General features: G+C 38.7%; 1 non-coding gene across 1 annotated transcript; it reads right to left on the bottom strand.

The window, feature by feature from the left end:
• Positions 1-16192: 16192 nt before the first annotated feature.
• On the bottom strand, positions 16193-16295 carry LOC149818507 (small nucleolar RNA R71). Its single transcript, XR_016427482.1, has one exon. It is a non-coding gene; the product is annotated as a small nucleolar RNA R71 (small nucleolar RNA).
• Between the last annotated feature and the right edge of the window lie 7639 nt (positions 16296-23934).

The raw sequence follows: 23934 nt of genomic DNA, 5'->3' as shown, positions 1-23934 counted from the left end.
GATTCACATAGTTTCTCTACACTGGTTCATACATCTTTCCCTCGTCATGTTAAATTGGCAGATGGTAGATTATCCCCAATGGTGGGGCAAGGAGATGTGCATTTTACCCCTACATTACGGATTCAATATGTTCTCCATGCTCCACAGTTTCCTAAGAATTTATTATCCGTAAGCCAGCTTACAAAAGAACTAAATTGTCGAGTTATATTTGACCCGGGTTCTTGTGTATTTCAGGATTTGCTGTCTGGGAAGAAGATTGGTGGAGGTGTGATCATCGCAAAATTTTTCCTTTCTCTTATTGGCTTCTCTCTCTTCCTTCTCTTTCTCTTTTCTAACCTCTATTTTCCTCCTTTTTGAAGGGAGAAGAATAAAAGCGAGAAAAGAAAAAAAGAGAGAAGAGAAAAGAAAAGAAAGAGAGAGAGAAGATGAACTATTTTGCGGGTTTTCACTTGACCTTGATTTAAAAAATATTTAGCAAATAACTCGCCTCCGTTTTGAAAATTTGCGGGAAAAGGAGAGACAGGATTCGCTCATCGGTACGAGGTTCGACCGTTCCTGGCGCCTTTACCAGGGGTAATCGAACCAAGGATCGAGTCTATACCTTTTTGCTTTGCCTAAATATAATCTAAGAATTTATTCTAACTCTAAAATGCACAAAGAATCATGCTTGTGCAATGCGAGGATGTATGCTCTTTTTGAAAAATTGATTTAGAAATTTCCAAGTATTCTGAAGATGAACTTGGTAAAGGAGTGAAGAAATGATTTAATTCAACTTAGAACTTGAGATAAATCAGAGGAGTTCTAAGTTTCTGAAGTAAATTAGGATTTGGAAGGATAAATGAGAAAGAATGACTTGAAGCTTTGAAATGAAAGGAAGTGAAGTTTCAAAGTCAAAAATGGACTTTGAATTTGAATTTGAATTTAGGAAAGGAAATGAATACTTGAGATGGAATTAATTTTGGATTTTTAAGTTTGGAATGGATATGAGGTAATCAAATGGTATTTAAGAATGGATGAGATCTGAAAAATAGAATTGGATTTGAAATCTAAAATTGGGAATGGAATTGGATCTAAAGATGGATTTAAAATCTGAAATCTGAAATTGGGTTCTGGATCCTAAGATGGATTTGGATCAGAAGTCTAAGATCCAACATGTGGAATTGGGTTCTGGATCCTAAGATGGATTTGGATCTGAAGTATGAGATCCAAATGTAGAATTGGGTTCTGGATCCTAAGATGGATTTGGATTTGAAGTCTGAGATCCAATATAGAGTTGGATTCTGGATCTTAAAGGAGAATTGGATCTGAAGTCTGAGATCCAAAAGTGGAATTGGACTCTGAATACTAAAGGAGAATTGGATCTGAAGTCTGAGATCCAATGTAGAATTGTTTTTAGAAAACTGGACCGAAGTTGATCCAATTTTGGATTTGGAATTTCCAAAATTGACTTGAGAATTTGAATTTTGAATATGCAAATGAATTCCAAAGTCAAATTGGACTTTCGAAGCTTGAATCTGGAATTTAGAAGATGAATCCATATTTCCAATATTGAATTTGAATTTTGGAAAATGAAATTCAGGAATTGGATCTTTGAATATACAAATGAATTTCAAAGTCAATTTAGACCTTGAATTTGAGGTTTGAATTTTTGAAATTTAGAAGAGGAAGAGAATCTCAAAGTTAAATTGAACTTTGGATTTGATTTGAAGTATTTGAATATAAATGAATTTGGAATTTCAAAGTCAAATTTGAACTTTGAAATCTGATTTGAATATAAAATGAATTTGAAATCTCAGAGTTAGATTGAATTCTGAGATTTAAAATGAAATAGAATTTTGAAAATTGAAAGAATGAATTGGATTTGATAAGGATTGAAGATAGATTTAAAGAAAAATGTTTACTTGGAGTTTTTGAAAAGAATGAATTTTTGAAAATATGATGCAGTTCTATCCTAAATGATGAATGAATTTAAAGATTTTGATTTTGAATTTTGAAAAGCTATCTTATTCTTGAACTGAATTAGAATAAGATTAAAGATATAATACATCCCTGACTATGGTCATTGAATGTATTATATAATAATCTATATTTAAATTCAAGAGAAGAATAAAATACATTTGGTGCTTTTATAGAATTTAAAATGAAATTAACTCTCAATATACCCTGACTATGGCCATTGGTATATATTTTGAGTCAATTTTAAATTAAATTCTAATAAAAGGAGAAAATATTTAAGGAAATATGATGAATTTTGAAAATGGATCCAGTGTGGATCCAGCGTTTTATTTCGTAAAAGATAAAAATACTAAGTTTTGTCCATACCCTGACTATGGCCATTGATATGGATCATCAACTTAGGATTAATTTAGCTCTTACGAAATGGTGCACGTGTCATTCGTGTTTCACCATTTGTGAGAATAAAGGTAGAAAGAATGCATGAAAATGAGCAATTCATGATGTTTATAATGCTCATCCATTCTATCTAAAACAGAAAATGTAAATCCTCATTTATACCTAGCTATTACAATCCGAACTGATATGAAAATAATGAATTTCTAAGGAAACCAATATTTCTTACACATTCCCTGCAGAAATAGAATTAGCATAAGGCAAAGCATAAAGTATGAAAGGGAAAGCTGAGGGTTTGTTTTGGAACTAGAATGCATGCTATATATAGTGATAATATATATGTAATATGCAAGGGATATGAGATAAAATGTCGAATGAGATGCTATGCATATGCGAAAGTGGTATACTTGGACTAACTAAAAGGGTGTGTTCACATAGCCTAAATGATATGCTTGGGTCGAGAAAAAAAATGTTTGTGGAAAACCTAAGCTATAATGAAGATATGATATCTAAGTTGATGGATAGAATGCATGTATATTAGTCTAGGAGTGCTTATGTTGAATGGGGAGTGTATGCTGGTTGTGAAAAGATGAAATGATATTTCAGGAGGGTGCTGCTATAACAGTGCAGTGATTATGCAAGTGTGTGGGAGGTTTTGAATGTGTGTAGTTGGAGAAAATGAGGGAACTGTTAGACTTAGTGGAAAGGAGCAAGTAGCTGAGTAAAAGTGCAACAACATAGTTGGTTTGTGAAGAGAGTGCAGGGGATGCAAGTATAAATTCTAACATACAAGTTACAAAGCATGGCATAGACCCTTATGAACAGTTTGATAAGCAAATATAAAGTATGAAGTGATGCTTACAGAATTATAGAACATATATAAATCCGATTCAATATACAGAATAAGAAATCAGAGTAAATCATGCAGAAATGGCCTGAATGATACATTGGGATTGATGATTCTGTTAAAAAAAAAAAATTCACCGAGCAGTCACCATAATTATGCCAGATGGTTTTCCCAAGAAGATTTTTTTTCTGAAGCAACAGTAAGTAGAGAATTTAAGATATCATGGGTGCTTCATGCATTGGCTCCCCTTTTCGCCCTTTTGATGCAGAAATGACTCCCGGAATTTCTTCTACCATAACAGTTGTCACTCTCCTAATATCTCTTGTCAGGGTCATGTCTTTGCTAGCATAATGCTTGGTTACTTCTCATCAGCAATTGCTAAAGATGGATCAGATAGTCCCTTTTATTGTTGTTTTTTTTAGCAAAGGCACTTGCCTAAGCAATGATTGGACCATTCAGAAGATTTGATCCATTGGTCAAATGATCAGGAATCACAGGTTGTCCCTATATGTGTGCCACTAGGATATCAAAATACACCGTTGATGGGTCAAAATGAATATCACAAACAAAGGCACCTTCTGTACCACATCAAATTCCGCAATAAATTCTACAGTAATGTACTCATGTCCTCGAGTTTTCCTAACGGTTCTGGCACACTCAAAGAGGTGGAACAGCAGCAGCACAGGTGACTAAATGTAAACTTCAGTGCGGAGTGTCTGGTAAGTGAGTGTTGTGTAATAGCAGGTAAAGGAGATGGCAAAAAAAAAAAAAGAAAAAAAAATTGTGTGTCAGGAAAGATACTGAATCCATCACAGCCAACAATGTTATGGATGCAGGACCACTGAAAAATGGACCCTAAGACCACAAAAGGCAGACTATAACAACTTTCATTGAATGACATTTATGAGATAGCAAAATAAAAGTGAACTATTTATTGCTGGAAAAGAAGAAAAAGAAGAGATAAACCAAAAGGGAAAAACCATATTTATTGTGATCAAGAGGCACAACGCCTAGAAATATGAGGATCACCTTGCAGATACATACAACAACTGCGCGCGAAAATGATTTAATCATAAACATACGATTAGCAGGTCAAAGACTGCAACGAGCCGGCTAAGGTAACCACAATCATCTAGTGATACCTAGTTTAGACAGTTTTGCAAATTGAGTTCTCATGATCCAAACAGAGGATAGGAAATGAGCTACCATTGAAGCAAGACTACTAACAGGTTAAATAAAAGGGAAAGGAAAACAAAACTATTATCCAGTTTATCTTATAATTGGATGTGGAAAAGTTCTCCGCAGTTATGGATGATATCGCTCAGCAATACGGCAAAGGAGGAGATCAAAAGCCAAATCTTATCAGTGCTGCTCTTGCCTTTCTAAAAATAACGCGCCATTAACCTCATATGGTGGTTGAGTTCTGATCTTCGCAGTGGTATTACACCCAGAGCCAAGGCGTGCTTCAGAAGTTAAACAATCAGGCGTGTCACCAACTGAACACCTCCGCCACCTACCCTTCCTTTACTGCTGCCTAAACCAAAGGCTTTCTGTAGCCTATTCACGGAGTCACAAAATGAGATTACGCAAATCCATTGAGAACCCACAAATCTAATTTCAAGTTTAGATGCTAAACACTTTCATCTATGGGTTTTAAAAACACATTGTGAGAGTAATGATATCGATCCTTGAGAAGGGAAAGAAAGAAAAAAAAAATATTTTCAGTCCAGGATCAGGTTACCATTTATACAGGTTAAACATGGACCCATCACTGCAACTAGTTTCATCATTTGAGAACAGAGTCAACATATCCCAGCAGTTCTGAATTGTCGAAATTGCAGGTAGTAATGCGCAGAGATGCTTGTTTTGCAGGAACCATTTTTTTCCTTTTTTTTTTTTTAGGCATTGGCGCTAACAGGCTCCAGAATCGACATCCAAAGGGGCAGTGTGATTGCATCTTTACAAGAATGTACACATGGTAAAACACAAACATATTCCAGCTGATTTTGAATGTCTTTGTGACAAACAATCCGAGTGGATAACTGACAGAACAAAACGAAAAGGATCATGTTCTAGTAAGAAAACTATGATAAACAGGGTATATAAGCAAAATCTACTGATAAAACATGTTATAGCAATGGATCAAAAATGACTATAGGCAATGAAAAAGAACCTATGGTGAGTGGTTCGTTCACCTGTGTGATTTTTTTTTATTCCCGAGCTGCATTAACCAAAACAGGAAGTTGATTGCTTACATGCTATTGAAGATATGTTAATGATAAAACAAGACATAGAAACAATCAAATGCTATTAATGAGAGGCTGAAGGTAAAATAACCTAGAATGTATGAGTGATAGTAACACTTAATCAAAATGCATAGTACATTATATTGAGATGATTCAAAATACATAACACAAACCTGTCCAACAAGGGCAAGAAATCGAACGTTATGACAGAAACCCCATATGAAACCCAATCTTCAAAAAGAAAAATGACGGCAAAGTTAGCATGACGGCTGGACTGGGATTCGAACGAATCCTATTGGATTATTAAAATCCGATATCCTGAGCCCAACCAGAACAAAAATATGATATAAACAAAACTAAAGTGCGAAAAGAAAAGAAGAAAAAAAAGGGGAAATGAACCAAGATTGGAAGATCTTGATCTGAAACAACACAAATAGAAATCCACTCCTGTGTAATATTAAGGAAAAACCAGATGAAGTAAATTATATAAAAAAAAAAAAAATGAAGAACGATTGTCGGGTTTTAATGGATCCCGTTGCTGTGGCACGAGAGGGGTTGAGATTGTTTATGAACAATCCAACGCTACCCATAGTGCATGAATGGGGCCAAGACAGAAAATAATTGAAAGGAGATAAAAGACCATAAAGGGAAGCATGGGTGCCTACTGTGGGTTGATCGAGATTTTGGAAGGGTGATAATCTGAATGGAGTCTGAACGATGTATGGTTGATTCCTTTACAATCCTTCCTTTTCAAACCCGGTTCACAACAATTGCTGCAAATCTTGATTTCTGAAACCGGCTGCTGAAGGGGATTCGATCTTCAACCGCTTAAGGTGGATGTCTCAGCGCGTCTGGGGATGAAAGAAAAAAAAATGGGGCAGAGAGCCTTGTAGATGACGAAGAGGATGAAGGTAAAGGGGGAAGAGATGGGTGATGATCGATGGTGGAGATGCGATTTTGTGGCCAATGATGGATGTTGTCCCCAGTGAGGTCGATGATGTCCCCCCCCCCTTTTTTAGGGGCGTCCGAGTGTTCCTTTTAAAGATGTGCAGGAAGCTTTGAGAGGGGAGGCGGTTGAAGATCAGGGGTCGACCCTTTTGGAAGGATCGAGAAGAAGCTTCTGTTAGAGATGAAGGGTAGATGGTTGCTCGTCGAGGGAAGAAGAAGAGGATCGGAGGGCAGAGATGGAGGCTGTGATGGATGTCGCACATGGGGCTGGCGGGGGAAGCTTCGTGAAGGTGGGGGAAGTTGAAGATGATGTTGGTGATCAAGGGTTGCCCTGAAGCAGAAGGGGGATGAGCGGTTAATGGAAACGGGGCGTGCGAAGCCGTTGCAGATGAAGGGCGAATGGAGGCCATGGGGGCTTCGAGAGGGTGTTTCGCACATGGGGCTGGCGGCTGAGGGAGGAAGGCGAGTTAGGGTTTTCATTGAAAATCATTTTTTCCAAAAAAGGGCTTCCTTTTTAGGTTTTTCTAAAAAGGTGGTTAAGGATGAGTTTTCGGCAAAATCTTTGAAAACCACGTAGTCTTTCCTAATTTTTTTTTATTTTTTGCATGAGTTTTCCATTTTTTTGTATTTTTGGAACAGAATCTAAGTTTCTTACACGAAAACAAAGATTAAACACTAATTTTTTTGTATTTTCATGAGAAATATTTACAAGAGTATTTTTCTGAGAATTTCAGACCATTTTGGGAAAATTTCTTCAGAAGAATGGGTTTGGACCCAAGTTTTGAGAAAATATTCGAGTTTTAAACTTTGATTTGAGGACTATAACACGATGGAACCAAACGGATACCGGACGAAGTGTCTGAGCTTTTCAAAAAGTTATTTTTGATAATTTTGAGAATTTGATTTAAAATTGGATAATGAAGCTCAGATTTAGATTTTGATGTGGATCCGGATCCGAAATTAAGTCAGATATGTAAAATGAATTTAATTTCAACAAAATTTGAGAAACAAAATGGAATTTAGATTTAAAACTGACTCAATTACCCAAAAAAAATGGGGGAAAAGGGCAAAAAGGAGATGTTTACAACATTTTGAAAAATTTGGGGTGTTCACAGGAGGCCATGAGGAGGGAGGTGTTTATATCTTACACAACCTGTTGGAGTAGCAACTTCGTGTGTGGAATCGAGTTCTAATTCCTACCAATGGCATCTCAGATTGGGTCATCCTTCTCTTTCCAAGCTTCAAAGAGTCATTCCACAGGTCTCTCCTACAGCGTCCTTTCAGTGTGAAGCATGTCAGTTGGGCAAGCATCATCGTAGTTCTTTTTCTTTAAGTCAGAGTTGTACTAGTCAAAGTCCTTTTAATCTAATTCATGTTGATGTTTGGGGGCCTAGTCGGGTTCCAAATAGGTTTCAGTCCAAGTATTACCTTGTCATTGTTGATGACTACTCTAGAGTGTCTTGGGTCTTTTTAATAAAGGAGAGATCTGAAGTCTTGTGTATTCTCCAATCTTTTATTCTTGAAATAAATACTCAATTTGGTTCCATTGTTAAAATTGTTCGCATTGATAATGCTCTTGAATTCAAATCTAGCAAACTATTACAATTTTATCGGGATAATGGGATTTGCTCTCAATTTTCATGTGCCCATACGTCCCAGCAAAATGGGGTAGCTGAAAGAAAACACTGACACCTTTTGAAAGTAACTCGAACCCTTATGATTCAAACAAACATGCCAGCTTCTTTTTGGGGAGATGCCCTTCTTACTTCTTGTTACCTTATTAACAGAATGCCTTCTACTGCTCTTAATGACCAAATTCCTATCAGACAACTTTATCCTGATTGTTCTTTGTTCAAAGTTTCTCCTAAGGTATTTAGTTGTGTTTGTTTTGTGCAAAAACTTGGACCTACTAGGGACAAACTAGCTGCACAGGCAACTAAGTGTGTCTTCCTTGGGTATCCAAAAAACCAAAAAGGGTACAAATGTCTTGACCCCATTGCTCGTAAAGAGTATATCAGTGTGGATGTCACATTCTTTGAGACCATTCCTTACTTCTCGCCGTGCGCGTCTCATGTGAATCCTGATATGTCCACATCATTTCCCTTACCCATTCCTCCCATTCTTTTGGAGTCAGTTCCTTTATTGCCTTCATTATGTTCTGATCCCTCTTCAAATCGGTTCCATGATCCTCCACTGGTGTATACTCGTCGTCAAGCCTCCTCTCGTGGCCCTTCATCGTCTTCTTCTCCTGCAGTCAGTGATCCTGATTATGTTGATGATTCTATTGCTTATCCTGATGATCATAGAGCAGATCCTGAGATTAAAAATGATTTGCCCATAGCCCTGAGGAAAGGCATGCGTCAGTGTACTCTGCACCCAATTTCAAAGTTTGTGTCCACAGACAAGATTGGAAAGAGCATGCAAAACTTTCTATCTGCTTTATCTGCCATGTCCAGTCCTATCAATCATCAACAAGCTTTATTAGATCCTCAATGAAAACAAGCAATGCAAGAAAAAATGGATGCCTTGATTTCTCAAGGGACTTGGGAGCTTGTCGATCCTCCTTCTGATGCAGACATTGTTGGTTGTAAGTGGGTGTACACTATTAAATATCATTTTGATGGCACTCTGGAGAGACACAAAGCTCGTCTAGTCGCCAAAGGCTACACCCAAACATATGGGGTGGACTTCTTTGAGACTTTCTCTCCCGTAGCCAGAATGGGCACTATACGCTTAGTTACTTATGTGGTTGTTCATCATGGGTGGAGTATGACTCAGCTTGATGTGAAGAATGCTTTTCTGTATGGGGATCTATCTGAGACGATCTACATGCAACAACCGCCTGGCTTCAAACGACAGGGAGAGTGTGGCAAAGTGTGCAAACTAAAAAAGGCAATATATGGCCTAAAGCAAAGCCCGCGTGCATGGTTTCACAAATTGTTTGAGGTGATGTCTAAATTTGGTTTCCAGAGGTCACCATCAAATCATTCTTTGTTCATAAAGATTAGCTCTAAGGGTTTTGTGACTATGGTTGTTTGTGTTGATATAATTTTAACTGGAGATAATGAGTAGGAGATTTCAAGCACCAAGGCATATCTGCAGAAATACTTTATTACAAAGGATCTGGGTCCTCTCAAGTACTTGTTGGGAATCGAAGTAGCAAGAAATAGAGAAGGTATGGTTCTTTCTTAGAGTAAATATGTGCTTGATCTTTTACAGGAGACAGGGATGCTTGGTGCAAAACCAGCCACTATTCCCATGAATCCTAAATTGTTCTTGTATGACGAGCAATCTGAGGCAGTTGATAGTAAGTCCTATAGGACTCTCATTGGTAAACTTTTCTATGTTACTGTAACTAGGCCTGGCATATCATTTGTTGTTGGCAAATTGAGTCAATTCATGGATAAACCAAGAAAAGTTCATTGGGAGGCAGCTATGATGGTTCTTAAATACCTGAAGACATCTCCAGGAAAAGGTCTATTGTTTACAAAAGAGGCAAATCTTGATGTGGTTGCATATACTAATGCTGATTATGCAGGGTCGGTTGATGATAGGAAGTCTACTACAGGGTTCTGTGTTTTTGTTGGTGGCAACTTAGTTTCATGGAGAAGCAAGAAACAAGCTGTAGTAGCAAGATCAAGTGTTGAGTCAGAATATAGGGTCATGGCACAAACTGCTGCTGAAATGATTTGGATAAAATCTATGCTTACCGGATTGAGCATAAAGGTTTCTCTGCCTATTAAGATGATGTGTTTCATGAGAGGACTAAGCATATTGAGATAGATTGTCATTATATTCGGGATATGGTTCAAGTGGGAAATATATCAACTTTTCATGTTTCTTCAGAAGATCAAGTAGCAGATGTTTTTACCAAACCCCTTCCTATCACAGAATTCTCAAAGTGTTGTAACAAGCTGAGCATGATTGATATCTATGCTCCAGCTTGAGGGGGAGTGTTGAGAGTTATTATTGTGAGGGGTTTATTGGGTGGTCTTGTTTATATTTTAACTTTCAATGGTCTCTAGTGTAATTTTCTTTATTGATCCTAATCACTACTTAAGGGTGATTAGGGCTAATCGTGAAGGTACTTTTCTATCTTTTCTCAAACCAAGTTTCAACATATACTTTAATTATATGTAATTTGATTTTTTTATAGTAGATTGGTGGATTTCTTTTGTCATTAGTTGTCTCCAGCTCCAGACCTTTGTTGTTCAAGTCTTAGGTCTCACATGCATTACATTCAGTTGTGAACGTGATTGAAGTACTTTTGAAGCAGTAAAATATTATTTACTACTAATTACTAAATAATATTTGTCAGTTTGTATATATTTTAACTTTATATATATTTTTATAGATTCATACAAAGAAAAGAAACTGACTTTTGCACAAAAAGTTGAATGGTTTTGATGATGCATGAAATGCGCATCATGTTAATAAGTTTTTCATGCATTTTGTATCAAGTTTAAGGTTTTAAACCCATGTTTAGATGTATTTTGATAGTAAGGGGTTATGGTTCGAATTTTAGAAAAATTGGAGTTAAAATGAGAGAGTTATGGCTATTTCAGTGTTTGGGCATGGATTTCGAGGTGGATCAGATCCATATCCGACCCAATTAGGTTATTTGGACTTTGGATCAACCCTTAGAAAGCCCAAAACCCAATCCACACGCCTATCCAGATCCATTACAAAAAGTTTTGCAGAAAACCCCCCCAGAAAGAGGCGCATAGAAAATATTTTTTTTATAACAGTGTTTCTGAAAATTATCAAAAGTATAAATAGTTTTTTCCAGCAAACCCTAGGCGTCTTTGGCTTTGTTTGGATGCCCCCTACAGTGATTCTACTCCAGCAGCTCCTTCCTCTCCATCCTCCCACGTTTTGGCCATTGAAGACTGGTCTATGCTTGGGTTCCAAGCATATTTCGATCCCCCTTGTGTTTTCTCTCCATTTCTTTCTTTCTCATTGCTGTATTTTCACCATTTTTCTGTACTTTTGCAGGTGTAGCAGAGGTGGAGACCATTAACCTTGTGTGGGAGTGCGAAACACACCAACAAGGTGAGCCGGCCCTACCTCCATCCGGCTTTCTACACCCTCCGATCGAGAATCGGCGCATAATCCATCTTCGGTGGATCTCCAATGTGTAGCAGCTGCAAAGGTGCTATTTTTTGGTGAAGTCCAGCATTCTCGAACTGTTTGGGACGTCCAACTCCAGCCACGGTCCGCTCTTCTTCATCCTCCCGGTCGTCGGATCTTCCAAGAGGTAGGTCTTCTTCTTCCTTCTCTTCTAGCTAAAACCGAATTGTGTGTTGGTTTTCTTTTATTATTTCTGTGTGTTTCTTTTATTTTTTATTTTTTTGTTTCAACCTTAGAATAGTATCCGTGCATAGACCAGCACGTTAGATCTAGGTTTGTTTCATTTTTTGCATGTTTGAGTATCGATTTCCATCATTTTTCAAGAAAAACGTGTAAATCGGCTAGAGGTTCTTCTAGCCGATTTGGGTTGTCTTATCCAATGTGTGTGTTTATGTTATTTCTATAGAAAAAGCCTTCAAAAAGATTAGTTTGAGTTATTTTGGGTGTTGGGGACTTGAAGAAAGGCATTTTTCATTAAAAATCAATAAATCGGCTAGATCCATTCTAGCCGATTTTGATTTATTTTCAATTTTTGCCTTAGTTCAGATTTTAGCAGCCACGCTGGGTTAATAGACCCTTTATAGATCCGATTCCAGTGAGTTCTTGCAGATCTATTGAGGGTTGAGTCATTGCTTGATTTGGGTGTCTTTGATTTTTAAAGATTTTTTTATTCAAATTGTGAAAATCGGCTAGAATCTCATCTAGCCGATTTCTTTTATTTTGTTTGCTCGTGGTGTGCGTGTAATCTTCTACTTCATACTGCATGTCTGCATATTTTATTGATTTTACAATGTTGCAAAGTGTGTTGTGGTAGAGTTAGCATTTTAGGACTATTCTAGATAATCGTTTTTATCATTTTGTGTTTTTGTGTTTTAGGTCTATTGAGAAAATTCCAAAAATCGAGTTTTAGTTCTTGATGTTTTTTTTTTTTTTTATGAATTCCAGCATAGTGTTGTTCATGTTTGCATTTGTGTAATTAGGAGTTCTTTTTATTAGATTTTAATTTAGTTTTATCAAAATTGTTTGGTGTTTAGCTTAATCGTTTTCTTTTAGTTTGTATTTTTTTATTCTTCTTCCCCAAGGAGGGGCGGCAGCCATTAGAGCTCAATTCGAGCTCTAGGCTGTTTTTTGGTAATTCTTAATTGCAATTAGGTAGGTTTAATTAGGTTGTCTAGGTTCAATGTATTAGGGTTTATTGCTTTAGCCGTTTTTAGGATTGCATTTATGTAAGTTTTGGAATTAGGTTAGCATTTACTCCTAGGAAGTCAATTTTCTATTTAAGTCATTTTATTCCCTAGGTAGCTTTAATTGCATTAGTTTAGGAAGTAGCACCATTAGAAGTTGGCGATTTTTGAGGAGGGTAATTAAAGTAATTGCATTTAAAAAAAGTTTTTGGAAAGAGTAGTTTCTCCAAAAATCGTGTGGACCATTCAAAAGAGCATTAAATTTGGAATGTGCATTAAAGAAAGGAGTTACTCATTGGCTTTGGAAAGTGTTTTTGAAATTTAATTAAACCTCCAATCTAGGCTCCACGATTTCCATAAAGAATTAAAAGCAATTTAATTCCATCTTGAAAAGCAAAAATCGTGGCCTTCTAGATTGGACTTTTCGTTTTCCAAAGAGAGTCTTAAGATATAATTAAGGAGTGTAACTCCCTCATTCAGTGGGGCGATTTTTGGAGAATCCAAATCATTTCCAAGTTGAGCATTGATAATTATTACTTTATTTTCCTAACCTCCTTCATTAAAATCGGTAACTTTGAATTAATTGTAGGATAATTAAAGGGTTACTACTTTAGTCGACCCAATTAAGTGAGTCAAACCCTAGTCTAAACCCCTTTGAGTCTAGTCAAAACCGAGCCTACCTAACCTAGTCAAAGCCTAGACCAAACCTAGGTCGAGTCAACCCTAGCCCTAGTCAAACCCAAATCAAACCCAAGCTTAGGTCAACCAAGACCAAGACCTAACCCTAGTCAAGACTTAGTCAAACCTAACCTAAGTTTAGGTTAACCGAGTCTACCTAACCTAATCCAAGTCAAGCCTAGTCGAGTCAACCTTATCCCGAGCCTATCTCACCTAACCTAACCCAAACCGAACCCATCTAAACCAAACCAACCTTAGTTGACTAAGTCAACCCTCAACCGAGTCCAACCTAGTCTTAGTAACCTAACCAAGTCAAAACCTAACCCTAGTCGAGTCCTAGTCCAACCCATGGTGAGTCAAGACCGAACCTAGTTTGAGTCAACCTTAGCTAAGTCAAAACCGATTCCACCCAAGCCAACCCGAACTTAGTCAAGTCCAAACCGAGCCTAATTGAGTCAACCGAGTGAACCCTAACCCTAGCCCTTGTTCTTTAGTGGGTTTGATGTCATTTAGATGTTATTTATTTTGATTTTAGGTTTTATTAGTTTAAGTTATTTGATTTAGTATAGTGTAGAAGTGTGTGCGTAAATTGTGTTTGGTTTGTGTGGGTGATTTGTGAATTTGTGCTTAGTTGACTCGTAGTTATTTAGTATTTAACATATTCAATTAGAATTGCATTTCATTGAGTAGCTTAGTTGCATTTGCATCGTTAGTTAACGTATTTTTAGTCATAATTTGCTTATCGTATTTTGTTCGTCATGCATTTAGCGTAATTGTAATATTCATCTGCATATACACTGTTATTCAGTGTCATTTAGATTACATTAGGTTTAATTTGCATTTTATAGTGTTTAAATAAATTCATAAAGTGAATAGTGCACTCAAAGAAAAACCCGATTTTTGCCCTGTCGCACAAGCATTATTTTCTGTGTAAACATTTCGTGTTTTCCAAAAAAAAAAATTCTGTTCACTTTAGTGGCGTGTTATCTGACTGCAGACCAAATTTCAGCTCTTTCGGAGTTGATTTGGTCTGATTTTTAAGCGTTTTGCGAAAACCGCTTTTTCTGGATTTTAAGTTACAGGACTTTCGATATCCTGATTTTTCCCAGATTTGAAACGCTTATATCTGGAGTTCCAGATATCTTTTTTTCATTCTGTAAAAACTGTCAGATTTTTTAATCTGTCAGTTGCAGAACAGAATAAATTTCGGAAAAATCGGACCTCGTTTTCCCTGTCAAACAGTGGTTTTTTGATAACTTGTCAGAAAGCTATTTTGCACTAGTTAGGGGCAGTTTCATAATTTCCTTAGTTTCGGCACTTTGTTTTCAGTAATTTCTGCTTTTTAGGAGCTGCATAATCATCATACAGCATTAGTAGAATTAATTTAGTTAATTTTAAGAATTAGTTTAGTATTTTATTTAATTATTGTCTGATAAGTAGCATTTGTTTTATTATTTTCGTAAAATTAGAATTAGTTTTAGTTATTGTTTGCATTGTTAGATTAGAATACTAACTTTGTATTTCTCTGCATTTTTAGGTTGAAAAGCATATTTAGTTTCCAAGGTTATTGTCCAAGTGCGAAGAGTGAATAATTGGTGAAAAGACAGAAATACCCTTGGTGTGGAGCAGAGGACTTAGTGCTGTTTCATTTTCAATTTAGTGATTAATTGTAGTTGTATTAACTTTATAATTGTAGATTGACATTTGTAATTAATAAATTAAATTTCCTAGAAATATCTTGATTTATTTCTGTTCCCTGAGGATTCGACCCGTACTTACCACTTTGTGGAAAGTCGGTTTTTATACTTTTGGTTGACGATTTTCCAAAGTTTTATTGCAAATACTTGTTTTTAAAAATATCATTTCAAAATATCAACCAAATTTTGGCACCGTTGCCGGGGAACGACGAATTAATTACTTTATTTCTTAGAGTTTGATTTATTAATTTGTTTTAGTTAGTTAAGTATTTGTTTTCTTTTTAGTTAGTAGGATTAGTAAGTGAATATAGGATTAACATAGTTAGTAAATATAGGATTCACGTACTGTTCTTTCTAGGATTCACTTAATTATCATTCTGCAAGGAGCGATTAGACAGGTGGGTTTTAGAAAAACTTAGTTTGTGATTTCCTGTATTTATTTGTTTCAGTATTTTAGAATAGTTTACTTTGTTGTTATTCATTTAGTTATAGACTTTTGACATAGACAGTTAGCATCTCTGTTTCGTAGTACTGTTATTTGTTTTATTTACTTTTTAGTACCTGTGTTAGTGTAGTTTAGATTTAGGTCGTTTGCTTACATCTGGTCTTAGTACCAGTGTATGCAGGGGCGACAAGGTTTAGGAACCCCATTACACCCATTTGTTGACAACCCAGAGAGAATTTTATATTCTCATCGAAGTTCGACAACAATGGCTGACATGGATCCTCTACCTCCACCCCCAGCTCATCCACGTCTTCTGCGGGAATACTTCATTCCCACAGATTATGTTCAGGCATTCTGCATTCGGAGACCCGAAGTAGGAGCGCCTCATTATGAGATTAAGGCTACCATTATTCAGATGCTCCCATCTTTTTATGGCCTTAGTCACGAGGATCCCTACCCCCATTTAGATGAATTCCTCGAAATCTGTTCTACGGTAAAGATACATAATTTCGATGATGACGCCTTGCGGTTGACTCTATTCCCTTTCTCATTGAAGGACAAAGCCAAGTATTGGCTAAAGTCCTTAGATTCTGTAGAAATAGAGTCCTGGGATCAATTGCAACAAGAGTTTCTTCGGAAATACTTTCCCATTGGTCGTACGAAGCAATATCGTAGAGCCATCACTAGCTTTTCAGAGCTAGATGGTGAGCGCTTTCATGAGACCTGGGAGAGAATGAAGGATCTCCTCAGGAAATGTCCCCATCATCAGGTGCCGAAATGGCAACTAGTGCAGAGCTTCTACGATGGATTGTCTGACAAGAATCGTCAGATGATCGACTCTTCATGTGGAGGGACATTCATGCTGAAAAGCGAGGACGAAGCATGGAGGTTATTTGATACATTGGCCGAGAATTCCCTACACCATGCTTCGAGCTCTCATTCTGATAGAGCCACACCCAGCATTCAGAAGAAAGCTGGCGTTCTTGACATTGGTCCATCTACTGCACTACAGTGCAAGGTAGACATGATTGCTCAGAAGCTGGACCAGCTTCTCTCAGGACCATCCACTACACAGCAGGTGTGTACTCTTTGTGCCAGTCCGGCACACGATATCACTGAGTGCCCTTCGGTAGCTCAGTACCCTGAATTTGTTCAAGAACAAGTTCAGGCAACTCAGGGTTACGTCAGACCGCCGAACAACCCATTCTCATCTACATATAATCCGGGTTGGCGTAACCATCCCAATTTTTCATGGAAGAATCCACAGTCTTCCATGCAGATGCCTACATCCTCTCAGCCAGCTCGGCAGCCATCTTTTACTCAGCCATTCCAGAGGCCGAGCTATTCTCAGTCTTCTTCTTTAGTCCCTTCCCCAATTCAGCAGGAATCTGCCCCGCAGACATCTTTTGAGGAGAGACTTCTTCAGGCATTTCAAGAGGTGAAAACCTCTAATCAGAATGCCTTCGAGAAGTGTAGCCAGATATTGAGCTCACATACGCTGTCCATTGCAAAGTTAGAGTCGCAAATGGGACAGTTAGCTGAGGCTATTAGTAGGAGACCCGAGGGTACATTGCCGAGTCAGGCTGTCATGAACCCGAAGGGCAAGGACCAGATGACTGGAGGCCTGTTTCATACTGAGACACAGCAGCAGGCCAAATTTGTTATGGCCCTGAGGAGTGGACGTGAGTATCACGTCGAGAGCAGAGAGAGAGAGAGTAGAGAGAGGATAGATGAGCCAGAAACCATTGTTTCACCTACGTCGGCTCAGCCATCATTATCATCCCCATCCCCATCATCATCATCATCTTCATCTTCAGTGCAGAAGAAGGATAGGAGTGAGCCTTCTCACAAAGAGGAGGAGCCAGCAGAGTATATTCCCCCACCACCCTATCCCAAAGCATTAGAGTCTCCTGGATATAGAGGGAAGCAAGGTGCGAAGATCCAGGACATGCTTGACATATTCAAGCATGTGCAGATCAACCTACCTTTGCTCGATGCGATTCAGCTGGTGCCGGCATATGCCAAATTTCTGAAGGAGCTATGTACACAGAAGCGGAAATCTAGAGAGAGAGTTCCTAACAGGGTCCATCTGACTGAGCAGGTGAGTTCAGTACTTCAGCATCAGACACCACCAAAGCTCAAGGACCCTGGAGCCCCTATCATTGCTTGTACTATAGGGAACATCCGGATAGAACGCGCATTGCTCGATCTTGGAGCAAGTGTGAACATTCTGCCCGGGTATTTCTCTTATTCTTTCGGGCTAGGAGAGATGAGATCGAATCCTATTACACTTCAACTGGCAGATTGTTCTGTCAAGGTACCGAGAGGTGTCTTGGAGGACGTGCTAGTTAAGGTGGATGACTTTTATTTCCCAGTCAATTTCATTATTCTTGATATGGAAGGAGTAGACAGCCAACACCAGACTCCGATCATTTTAGGCAGACCATTCTTGGCGACTGCCAATGCATGCATCAATTGTAGAACCGGAGCCATGGATCTCTCATTCGGCAATCGGAAAGTCAAGCTGAATATTTTCAATGCCGCGATGGGACCAGCGGGAGACATGGACTGCTTTCATGTAGATATTGCACATGAGTTAGTGGAGGAGCAGCCCAAGTTGTATATTACTGAGGATTCTTTAGATTTGTACCATATAGAGAAGAATAGTGGCATAGATAGCGTAGATGTGTCTAGAGTGTCGTCAGAGAGACCACCTTGGGGAGCCATCATTGAGACCCTCCCACCACTTGCGGAGACCTCCGCCAAATCCTCGATAGAGTCACCTCCGAAACTCGAGTTGAAACCCTTACCGGATTCACTCAAGTATGCTTACCTCGGAGATGATGAGACTCTGCCTGTGATCATCTCGTCCCGGCTCACTGAGGAGCAGGAGCATAGATTGCTGACTATTCTTCGAGAGCACAAGGCAACGATTGGCTGGGGAGTTGCTGATCTGAAGGGGATTGATAATTCATTCTGCATGCATAGAATTCATTGTAATGAGGAAGTCAAGCCATTTAGGGATATGCAGAGAAGGCTAAATCCCAACATGAAGGAAGTGGTGAAGAACGAGGTGGTGAAGTGGTTAGATGCCGGAATCATTTACCCTATTTCTGATAGCCAGTGGGTCAGCCCGATTCAGGTTGTGCCGAAGAAGTTAGGACTCACTGTGGTTGAGAACGAGAAGGGTGAGAGAATTCCGATGAGGACCACTACAGGATGGCGAGTCTGTATCGATTATCGGAAGCTGAATGTGGCAACTAGGAAAGATCATTTCCCATTGCCATTCATTGATCAGATCTTAGAGAGACTCGCAGGGCAGAGCTACTACTGCTTTCTAGATGGATATTCAGGATAAAATCAGGTAGCTGTCCATCTTGACGACCAGGAGAAGACTATGTTTACATGTCCTTATGGCACCTTCGCGTTTAGACGTATGCCGTTCGGGCTCTGTAATGCCCCAGCCACTTTTCAGAGGTGCATGCTTGCTATCTTCTCGGACATGATTGATGATGTGATGGAAGTTTTTATGGACAATTTTTCAGTTTATGGCTCTTCATTTGAAGATTGCCTCCAAAAACTTACTCGAGTACTGAGTAGGTGTGCGGAGACAAATCTTGTCCTGAGTTGGGAAAATAGTCATTTTATGGTCCAAGAGGGGATTGTGCTCGGACACATTGTGTCCAAGCGAGGCATTGAGGTTGACAGAGCGAAGGTGGAATCCATTTCTCGTTTGACTCCACCCACCTCTGTGAGGCAGATTCGGTCATTCTTAGGGCATGCGGGCTTTTATAGGCGGTTCATAAAAGATTTCAGTAAAATCTCTCGACCGCTATGTACTTTATTGGAGAAGGACCAACCCTTTGTGTTTAGCGAGGATTGTATGAAGGCCTTTGAGATTCTCAAAGAGGCCTTGATTACTGCACCCATTTTGAGACCTCCGGATTGGACTCTCCCATTTGAGATTATGTGCGATGCATCTAATTATGCTATGGGGGCTATTTTAGGACAACGCATTGATAGGAAGCCCTATGTGATCTACTATGCTAGTAGAACTCTGTCTGATGCTCAGATGAATTATACTACGACAGAGAAGGAGCTACTTGCGGTAGTTTTCGCATTGGACAAGTTCAGGTCCTATTTACTCGGGTCAAAGGTGGTTGTCTATTCTGACAATGCTGCATTGAAATATCTGTTGAATAAGAAAGACACCAAACCGAGATTGATTCGTTGGGTTCTACTACTATAGGAGTTTGATCTCGAGATTCGAGATAAGAAGGGAAGCGAGAATGTAGTAGCAGACCACTTGTCCAGACTGATCGTGGAGACCACGCAGGATCAGAGGCCGATCAGTGATTCTTTCCCCGACGAGCAGATCATGACAGTTAGTACATCACAGTTACCCTGGTTTGCAGATATTGTGAACTATCTGGTTTCGAGGCAGATACCTGAGCATTGGAACAAGAATGAGCGTGAGAGATTCCTATCTCAGGTGAGGCACTATTATTGGGATGAACCAGAATTGTTCAAATACTGTGCAGATCAGATCATTAGGAGATGTGTTCCGAAGGAGGAGTACCAGTCCATTCTGAATTTTTCCCATTCATTAGCCTGTGGAGGGCATTTTAGCAGTAGGAAGACGGCTGCAAAGGTTTTGCAGTCAGGATTTTATTGGCCCACACTCCACAGGGATGCTCATGAGTTATGTAGGCGTTGCATTCGATGTCAGCAGATTGGGAACATGTCCAAAAAGGACATGATGCCCTTGCTTCCGATTTTGATAGTCGAGATTTTTTATGTTTGGGGCATTGATTTCATGGGACCATTTCCGCCTTCATTCGAAAATTTATACATTCTGGTGGCGGTTGATTATGTGTCCAAGTGGGTAGAGGCTGTGGCAACCAAGACCAACGATCACAGAGTAGTGCTTAAGTTCATTAAGCACAACATTTTCAGTCGTTTTGGTGTGCCACGTGCGATGATTAGCGATGGTGGCAAGCATTTTAGGAATGTACAGATAGCTTCTCTGCTGAGAAGATATTCTGTCAATCATAGATTCACCACTCCATATCATCCGCAGACTAGTGGACAGGTTGAAGTGTCCAATAGGGAGATTAAGCGAATTTTAGAAAAGACAGTTCGCCCGGACCGTAAGGATTGGTCCCAGCGCTTAGATGATGCACTCTGGGCATATAGAACTGCATTCAAGACTCCCATTGGCATGTCCCCGTATCACCTTGTATTCGGGAAAGCATGCCATCTTCCTGTCGAGCTAGAGCATAGAGCGTATTGGGCTATCAAGAAATTGAATTTTGACCTCACCCAGGCTGGCAAAGAGAGAGCACTGCAGCTCTCTGAATTAGAGGAACTCAGGAATGATGCGTATGAGAATGCCAAATTATACAAAGCTCGCACGAAAGCATTTCATAATAAGCATATTGTCAGGAAAGTGTTTGAGCCAGATCAGAAAGTGTGGTTATACAATTCTCGTTTGCATTTATTCCCAGGGAAGTTAAGATTGAGATGGACAGGTCCTTACATTGTGAAAGAAGTATTTCCCCATGGAGCACTGACATTATTCGATCCTATGACCCAAGGTACATTCAAGGTGAATGGGCAAAGATTGAAGCCCTTTATTTCAGATTCCTTGCAGGATGGTGAGTGTGAGATAGTGCATCTCACGAAGGCATGAGGATTCGACCAGAGGGATGTATCATATGTACATTAGTTTGTTTTTCATTTCAGTACTTTCTTTATTCAGTATTTTATCTCAATTATGCTGACATTTGTTTTTGATCTATGCAGGATGAATCTAACATTTAGTGTATCAGTTACCAGGTACAGAGCAGAGCTTTCAAAGAATTCAAAGATCAGATAAAATTCAAATTCAGAAGCTCAGAGCAGATCAGGTTGTATCTATCCTTTCTTCCATATTCTTATTGTCTTTTAGGATGCATGGGTATTGTATTGTTATATTTTGTATGCCACTAGGGACAGTGTCATTCAAGCATGGGGGGGTGGTTTAGATGCATGCACACAAAAATTTCAATTTTTTTTATGACTGGTAATTAAAGTAGGCAGTTGAGAACAAGTTGTAGCATATATGATTGTTTTTGGCATAATCTAACAATTTATAAATTTTTAAGCCCCATAAATTTTTTTTTTCTAAACTGAGTCAAATAGAGTAGTTATTTATGAGAAAATTCAAAAAAAAGATAGTATTTGATTGTTAGAAAATTTTGAATCACTTTAGTATAAGTATGCACAGTATGTTTTGTGAAAGAAATAAGCAATGGAAAGATGTTTTTTTTTTTTTTTTTGAAAAATGAGTTTAAAAGAATAGAGCTACGTTTAGTTGTTGATTTCTTCGTGAATCCTAGTAGTGGAACTCAGACACGAGATGAAGTGTTTGAGTCTCTTAACGAAAAGGATAACGAAGGAGATCATCCCCTTGTCTAGTTGATATCTGTGGCCTTTGTAGTTCGAGTAAGTAGAATCTGAAGGGTGTTTTACACCTGGTGCCCCAAAGCCAGCTGGTTTGGGAGCCACCGGTTCGAAAGCTTGTTACATGGACTGCATAGAAAGCCTAAGAGATAGAGACATTGCACAGGACGAGAGGAAAACTATACGTAAATTATTAGAATAGAAGGTCTAGTGACTCGAGCAATTAAGTATGAGGGATACTTTGTATCTAGTGCCCTAAGGTCGGCCGACTTGGGAGTCACTGACCCAAAGCTCGCTACACGGGTCACGAAAACTGACTATTCGAAATAGTGTTCATATGAGAAGAATGCTCAAGAGAACAAAAGTTGAAAAAAGAGTGAAAATGAAAGAAAAAGAATGTGCTGAATGAGAAAATTTTCATTGCTTAGGCATATATGTGTATTACTGTGCAGAAAATATACAAGTGAGAATAAATGAGTAAAACATGAGAATACTTGACTTTCTGAGAAAATCATAAACTGGCTACAATATTAGAAAAGTGAAGGAAAAGAATTTTTACTGTGGTGGCATGAGATTTTTAAACTTGTTTTGAGAATGTCAATTACATAAAATATTTGTTCCAATTGCATTCTTAAGAGCCTAATATTTTTGAAAAATCATCCTCGCATTTCATTGATGTTTGTGGGTAGCATCTCTGCAAACCCTCACGAGACCTTACTCGTCCACTAGTGTAAGCTAGGGGTTAAAAGGGCTTGTTGCATACGCTAAATGCAACCATGATTCCTACGAAAGTGAGTTAGTATTATGCATTCATGCTTAGCATTTCTTGTCTTTGTTGCATAGCACAATTAGGGTTTGTTAAGGGACTAACAAACATTCAAGCATGGGGGTATTTGATGATGCATGAAATGCGCATCATGTTAATAAGTTTTTCATGCATTTTGTATCAAGTTTAAGGTTTTAAACCCATGTTTAGATGTATTTTGATAGTAAGGGGTTATGGTTCGAATTTCAGAAAAATCAAAGTTAAAATGAGAGAGTTATGGCTATTTCAGTGTTTGGGCACAGATTTCGAGGTGGATCAGATCCATATCCGACCCAATTAGGATATTTGGACTTTGGATCAACCCTTAGAAAGCCCAAAACCCAATCCACACGTCTATCCAGATCCATTACAAAAAGTTTTGCAGAAAACCCCCCAGAAAGGGGCGCATAGAAAATATTTTTTTTATAACAGTGTTTCTGAAAATTATCAAAAGTATAAATAGTTTTTTCCAGCAAACCCTAGGCGTCTTTGGCTTTGTTTGGACGCCCCCTACAGTGATTCTACTCCAGCAGCTCCTTCCTCTCCATCCTCCCACGTTTTGGCCATTGAAGACCGGTCTATGCTTGGGTTCGAAGCATATTTCGATCCCCCTTGTGTTTTCTCTCAATTTCTTTCTTTCTCATTGCTGTATTTTCACCATTTTTCTGTACTTTTGCAGGTGTAGCAGAGGTGGAGACCATTAACCTTGTGTGGGAGTGCGAAACACACCAACAAGGTGAGCCGGCCCTACCTCCATCCGGCTTTCTACACCCTCCGATCGAGAATCGGCGCATAATCCATCTTCGGTGGATCTCTAACGTGTAGCAGCTGCAAAGGTGCTGTTTTTTGGTGAAGTCCAGCATTCTCGAACTGTTTGGGACGTCCAACTCCAGCCACGGTCCGCTCTTCTTCATCCCCCCGGTCGTCGGATCTTCCAAGAGGTAGGTCTTCTTCTTCCTTCTCTTCTAGCTAAAACCGAATTGTGTGTTGGTTTTCTTTTATTATTTCTGTGTGTTTCTTTTATTTTTTTTTTGTTTCAACCTTAGAATAGTATTCGTGCATAGACCAGCATGTTAGATCTAGGTTTGTTTCATTGTTTGCATGTTCGAGTATCGATTTCCATCATTTTTCAAGAAAAACGTGTAAATCGGCTAGAGGTTC

This window comes from Nuphar pumila, chromosome 13, assembly GCF_984573655.1.
Source record: "Nuphar pumila chromosome 13, dmNupPumi1.hap1.1, whole genome shotgun sequence".
Lineage (NCBI taxonomy): Eukaryota > Viridiplantae > Streptophyta > Magnoliopsida > Nymphaeales > Nymphaeaceae > Nuphar > Nuphar pumila.
This window is presented reverse-complemented; position numbering and strand designations above follow the sequence as displayed.